Raw genomic sequence first — 7,603 nt, 5'->3', positions numbered from 1 at the left:
ACACACACACACACACACACACACACACACACACACACACACACACTGAAATGCTAAAAGAAGGGAAACCTGACTTTGTCTTAGGTTGAGGGAAATATGTGCAATGGGCTTCAAGTGAATCAAACTTTAAATGGATTTTTGTTATATCGGAAATTGGTTGGTAATATTTTGATATTTTTTTAAGTTTCTATAAATAAAGCACTTTTGAGAAGGACCCCTGAATAAAATAGAAGTGAAATATGAGAATATTTACCACATAAATTCCTCTATAAATCTGTTTTAAAAAAAAAAATCAACAGCTTTTAAGACTACGTATTTTTTTTTAAATGTCTAATGTGACCATATGATAAAATTAAACCATAGGCAAGTTCTAATATTTCAGTGTGAAAACATGAAGTAATAACTCAAGCCTAAACCTTATTTAAGTGTGATTTGCATAATATATATGTTCCCAGAAACTTTCCGTTCTGGTACTAATGGCGTCTCTCAAAAATGTATTGGATTTTAAATGTTGCATTTTTCTAATGTAACTATATGGGACCTTTTCTATAAAGAGCTACTCATACAATGGGAGGTGCAAATGCACTAAGTAGTAAACACTGTCACCAGAACAAGAAGAACTGCTATTTGCATAGCTGTTTACTGAAATTATTTGCAGAGGAAAATTCAGGTTTCGGACATGATTTATTTTTAGTTTAAGAATTCTAGCCTTTCAGAGTGAGCCACTACTGTCAAGCCCGCACTGTACTTGAGCTTTGAGAGTACAGTGCCTGGCCACTGTAGTCACTTTATTTTGTATCATCTTTGTATATTCCTATTGTATAGCTGGAGTTGTAGTTTTAGAGGGTCATTGTTCTGTTGTTGCATCTGAATAATTAATACTAAACATTATTAGCTGGAACTGCTGCTTACTTGTGCAGTGTTATAGCAATTCACAGCCCAGTTAGTGGTTTAATTGTATAACAAAAGCAGTTTATAAATGTTTATGTAACTGTACTAAGTGAATTCTATATGAAGGTCTTGTACTGTATAATGGTGACATTTTTTTGCCATTTTTGTAATTTAACAATATATTCAGTTACCAGATTATGAACTTTTGGGTTGCACTAAATTTGTCCTGGTTTTAGCAGTGGCTTCAAATAAACAAATCCCATATGTTGTAATAGTTTTAAGCAAACTGTCATTTATTCTATATTTTTTGTATTTTCTTTTTCTTTTTTCCCCATAGCTCTCACAACAAGTAGTTGGTTTTGTTAAGTCCTTGGGTGAAACAGTTTGGAGGATGGTATGGTAAATAGCGCTGTTGCTTTACAGTAGATGGGTGTTAACAGACAGTGAAGACAGAAGTAACAACTGAAACATTTCAGGTGCCTTTGAAATGTATCAGAGAGCCAGCTGCGCAAACCTATGTGCCCTTTGAAACATCCCTAAAGCAGCTGAAATGCTGAAAAATACCACTGCTGTTTTTGAAGCACTTCACTCTTTTGCATATGTGTGCACTGTAGGAAGCATGATGGGGATATCTGGGTGCTCCAGCATCTAACAGTGCTCTCCTCTTTTGTCCCCGCCCATCCCCACACACCCAAGGAGGAGGAGCAGACAGGGCGCTCTCCTGGCCAGAGCTGGGTAAACCCTTACCCCATGCTGAGTAGTAGTGCCCAGAGTCATGGGGTGTAGTCCCCAGACCTGCAGAGCCAAGTATGTCCCTTACTAGCCCCCCTTTCCTCTCAGTGCTAGGATTAGAAGTGGTCACAGTGCTGGGACTCGCAGCAGTTGAAGTGCTCCTTGGGCCCTCAACTCCCAGCTTCTCCTAGCACTCCAATCCCTGGGTACCTCTCCAGTGCCAGCAGGGTGGAGAGAGGAGCACGGCATAGGCCAGGTATCCTAGATTTGTCATGCTCAGGGAGAGCAAGTTACCACAGCATCTTTTAGCACCCCAGTTTTTATGCACTCCAGCCGAGAAGTGCTTTTAAGGACCGTATGTGCAGTTAAAGGCTTATAACATTTAAAATGTTTCCAAGCCTTTTACGCTTGGAAGCATCTCAATTGTTGTTTGTCTGCACCCAGAGCTAATATCAAATCATTGTCTAAGCAGGAGTTAGAAAACCATTATTGTGCTTACCTTGGTTTGAAACCATAAAAACCAAAGTTCTGACCATTCAAAAGTCCTATGGCTTTTTGAAAGACAGTATAGAAGTTAGTCCTGGTTTCTTCTTAATTCTAAGGACATTACATCTAGCCTTTCTGACTACTTTGTGCCTCTTGTCTTAAGTGATAACTTAAAGTTGTGTGCTTAGTGTTTTCTCCAAAGCATAGATATAGCAATCCTGAGTGAGATAATTCATGTATATGTGATGCAATGCTTGGGAAGTGTTCAAGTTGAAAAGCAGCTGTGGAGTCTCCAGAAAAAATGTTAAAAGGTAGGTTAGCCCAAATGTATGCATGCATTATTATCTATTAAAATCATTAGTTGATTTTGTGTTATATGACCTACATCTACCCTACTTAATTTACCAGATAAAATTTTATGGCTTTATTGTGAACAGAGGGCTTGTCTACACCTTCATTAATGCATAGTAGTTACTGTGCATTTAATTTAGTACTTGCTTAATGAAGTACTAACTAAATGCGCAGTAGTGCCAGCACATGGGTTTTTAATAACACTTACTGTGAAGTAGCCTAATACTAGTGCGCAGGAGGGTATTAGCACCGTTTTTGCCTGGCATTGTATTGTGCAGTGTTGTTAGGCTACTGTGCATTAAGTGTCTCGTAGACGTGCCCAGTGAGTAATTATCTGTGTAAGTCTAAAGCCAAGCAGGAGTACATCAAAGTGATTAAACAGTGCTGATTCCAAAGACTTCCTAAATAGAGAATGGGTCTTAAAACTGGAAAATGAACTGTTCATTTTTTCTTTCTTTGGCAATGTAATCTAACAGGCTGCTGACAGCCATTAAATGTATGGTGAGATCTGATGTGTGATCCCAACAATTGTGCCCTTTGCCATGCCACGTGTATTACAGGGGGCACAATGGGAGATCAGGTCCCAACTGTGCTGTATTGCTAGTGCAGGGGAGCCTGTCATCATGATCCTGGGCTTCTCCAGCACCGGCAAATAAGCTTGGCTCCTCTACAGTCCTGCAGATTGGAGCCCAAATCAGCTGATTGGAGCTTCCAGCTATGGGAATATATGGGATCCCAGCTCTCAGCTGTGAGAGGGCACAGGAGCACAGGATGCAGTCCCTCAGCCTTTACTAAGAAATCCAGTTTGATGGGGGGCGCTTTATGTCTGTGAATAGTATCTCAGTATTCAGCCTCGTGGAAAACTTAAAATTCAGTATATGTTGTATATGTTGCATGGTAACAAAAACAACCCCCCCTCCCGCCCCCATGGTAAATTTGGTGAAGGGAAAGGAGGAGCTATTTATTTGCAATTTTTTCCCTTTTCTTCCAGGTGTTTCTTTTTTATAGCAGATTCTAGTTCTTCCTCAGTTTACTCAGCTTTGCAAGTATTTCCTGTCACATTAGCAATGTCTGTTTAACACCAGTGTGGAGTGTTTTTAGATATTCCCTACTCTTTTTTTCACAATGCGTAGCTTGTTTCCTGTCTTTATCCTTTTTAGGCTTACCACATTCTTTGCTAGCTAACTTCTTCCTAGTCTACAGCCCAGGCTTTCAGTGCGAGTGACTGGCATGCCGATCACCACTCTGAGGATCAGACTGAGAGGTGGCCTGGATAACTCATGCTGAGGTTGAAGAAGAATGTCCTGATTACTACCTTTCCTGGTCATCAAATGCCTGATTTAAGTTTAAGGCTGTCATCTCACCTCTTCCCTCACAGTCAAGGCAAGCCACCACAGGTGTTGTCTTCAGGGACAGGAGAACTGTCAAGTGGCAAGTGTGACAGTAGTCTGAGTGATAAGGAGAGGTTTTTTGGTGATTAGTCTGTGACCACACAGTGCCTTTCCATAGCAGTTAAGAATATATATGAACCAGAATCTTTGTGGGGGAAAATGAAAGTATAAACTAATTGTTTCACCACTGTTTCAAGAAAAATACTTGTACTTTTTTCTTAAAAGTGAGTAGAGATCACCAGATATAGCTTACCTGATACAGATTACATAATTGTTGTAGATGCTTGGATTACCAGTACCATAGCAAGGGCAATGCCAGCAGTGAACTGGCACCAGGTGCCCTCCCATAGGGGGGATACTAAAATCAGAGTACAGTAATGTTACCTAGTAGCACATGGGGGGTGCTCTGCCTGTGACCTGCACTGCATGCCAAAATACCTGGCTATGCTGATGCCTGTGACATACAAATACTCTAGGTAGAATAGAGCATTGCTAATGGGGTATGGTGCTGCTTCTGTCTGTCTCCAAAACAGGTGTTAGAAAAAAAAAGCCACACTTCACACACAGCTGTATCTTTTCAGACTTACACCTGCCTTGTGGTTGCAACACCTCTCGTCTATTAGGGAAAGGTCCTGGTTCCTACTGGCCCTTTAATAGCACTGCTGTCTTCACACTGGTTGTTTCCTGGCCCCAGCCTGTTGTTCTGATGTGGCTTCTGGCCTGCAGATTTTGACCAGCAGAAGTGGTATAAAGAAAAAAAATGGGGGAGAGGGAAGACTACACAGTTGGGAGAGTAGGCAATGGATAGAGGCTGGGCTGCCTCCCAGAAATCATCAGGCGGAAAGCAGAAAACCCAAGGTTAATTTTGGTTTGGTATTTCACTCAGTCATCTGTGGTTGCTTAGGCTTGGAATCTATTTAATTAGTTTTTAAAATTTAATGTTTTATGCTGACCAAAAAACTATTGATATCAAATAATAAGGTCAATTTACCATACTATGTTGTTTGCACAGACAAAACATATTTGCTATGCTGTATGGCCACAGGGCAGTGTAAGCAGGCCCAGCTCCAGTGAAAGCGGTAGAGTTGCACCACTTACATCAGGTCTCAGTTCTCTCCCTACTGTTTAATAACAAACAGTAGGCATGATTTTTGATTTCCGTTTCTGAAAAGGATCTGTTTTCACGTTTATCGCCTCATAATATTGTGCTCTCAGCAGACATTACGCCCGTGTTGGTTAACCACACAAAACCAGTCATACTTTTTCTGCTGCTTCAAGAATGTTAGTGTAATATGAACAGTAATACAGGAAAAAGCTAACTGACCATCTTGTCACTGGAAACCCTGGATCCACAGGAGATAAATAATGTCTCCCTTGAAGGATGGAATATAATACAAATGTTCAAACAAGAAATTCTCCATGGCAAATGAACTGAGGAAGAAAGGAATTGACTTATAACTCAGGCAACTGTTTTCAGAGATATGGTCATGTGTTATCTGTCATGTTAAAGTGCACTCTTTGAATGTAGTATTTTGCATTATATGAATCAGTTATTTAAATAGAGTATAGTGGTTACATGTGAATGTACATGTAATAAATGCAGCTGAGTTTAAAGAGGCCTTTCTGTAGAACAAGTTCTTAGCTAGGTGCTACAGGACTGTAATGCCCGAACATCTCAGATTGTAGGAACAAAAGGCTATATTTCAGATGTGGAGTCATGAGCTGACTCCTCCAGATCTCTCAAAAGTAATCTGCAGTGCAGTATTCAATTAGTCCGGTTCTAGGGTGGTTGGAGGAGTGGAAGGGGTTAATCTGGGACATCCTGACTAGCCTAATAAATGTTGGCATTTTCAAGAAAACCTCTTTTTCCCTGTGACTGCCTGGGAAAATAGAGGTGGGTGTTGGAAATTCCCTAAGGAGTCTGGAGGGCCTCATCAGTGTGATCAAAGAGCTTTTGAGAAGTTGTCAGTAAGCTCCTTAGAGAGATCACTTCAGAGAAGAACTAATGATCACTTTTGGTTAAGTTGGTTTTGTGAGTGTTTTTTGTCTCCTTAAAGTCTTGGAAATATACTGTTTGTTGTACCTGTTTACTGTGTAGTTCCTGAATACTCAAATTGCTTTAAATTTTCCCTCAATACTTCATCTTTCCATAAATAAGGGCAATAATGTGAAGAAAGGAAAGAGTCGTACCCTAGCTAACTTGAAAGTATCCTGCTCTGGTATTATAGATGAAATGTGCAATACTTCATGGTTTTGAGTACTTAAATGTTAGCAAAGCTAGGGTTATTTGGAAACATCTTTTTAATTCTCTCAAAACCTTAACAACAGCTTTCATAGCTAGGTTAATCAAAATCTTAGCATATTTAAAATGTATATAATATACACCTAATTAATAGAGAATGAGAAAAAGAGATTGTGCTCATAACACCCTCATGACCCTGGCAGCTCAGTTAATTTAGATGTAAATTTGTTTCCTAACAGGGTTCAGGTGGTATGGGTGCTAAGGTGCAGGGTTGATGACACAGAGGTTGCAAGTTTGAGGCCATAGCAGAAATGCTCATGGTACAGTCTGTCAGATTCCAAGACAATCTTGAAATTCTGTTAAATACCTTGTCACAGGGACACGAAAAAGGGAAGGATTTCTTTACATGACTTGTACTTGCAACTTCTATACTCATGCACATAGTTATGTAATAATTCAGCAGGTGTATGCAATGTGAGGGATCTCAGTAAACGGAGGAAATGAGTGTTGTGTACCTTCATGCTTTCTAAAAATGCTGACTTCTGGTGGGTACCCAAAAATAAAGATTTTTCTTTCAGCTGTTGGGCCCCCCACTTCAAAGCGTGGCTGAGTTTCTCTATCAATATATGGTGAAAAACATTTTCATGCTTTTGTAATAGGCCTCCCTTACTTGGATTGCAGGGAGGAGAATGGTTTGAGAGAAGTATAAGTTTATTTTAATTAGAGGTGCACCAATATATTGGTCCATATTAGATTAACACTGATAAAAGGAAAATTGACATTATCAGCAATCACCTTCTTTTAGCTGGTGTAGCTAATATGCAGCTGCAGCATACACGTGGCCAGGAATGCAGCACGGAAGCTTGGAGAGCAGTGTTGGGCTGGTAAGTCTATGGGGAAGAGAAGGGGCATAGGTGAGACAGATCGTCGCCCCCTGGATGGAGGCATGGGGGCATGTGCGCCTGGATTTGTCTGTGAGGCAAGGGCAGGCTGCCTACTGTAGGCTCAGAGCCAACGGCTGCTCTGGACTCTTTCCAGTATGGTGGCTGTGCTCAGGGTGGACAGCAGCGCCACTGGGAGGGAGGCTACAGGGAATTTTGCAGTGTCTGTAGCCCACCCCATAGCCCCACTCCCAGGACCACTGCCCACCCTAAGCACAGCCCCGGCCTAGCCCCCATGCCAGGAAGTGGCTGTTGCAGTACCTGGTCCCAAGTTTGCAGTGGGCAGTTTGCCCCCACCACATGCACAAATCTGGGGGGGGGCACAAACCCCCAAGCCTCTCTTGGGGGTGTGCACATTGGCAGAGAGCTGCCCCCCAGACAAGGCATCCTGTGCCCCACTGCCCCAAGTGGGCAGCGTCTGCCCCAGACCCACTTCCTCACTGTGGGGGACTTGATCTGTACCCCCCTTTTTGCCCACAGACTTACTGACCAGAGCTGCTCTCTAAGGTGCTGGGCTGCATATCAGCTCTTGTATCAGTATCAGCTGATATGGCTGGTTCATAATCAGC

This window comes from Gavialis gangeticus, unplaced genomic scaffold (assembly GCF_001723915.1).
Source record: "Gavialis gangeticus isolate Ggan-Ray unplaced genomic scaffold, GavGan_comp1, whole genome shotgun sequence".
In the NCBI taxonomy this organism is placed as follows: Eukaryota; Metazoa; Chordata; order Crocodylia; family Gavialidae; genus Gavialis; species Gavialis gangeticus.
The sequence above is the reverse complement of the archived record's forward strand: the minus strand, read 5'-3'. Positions refer to the sequence as shown.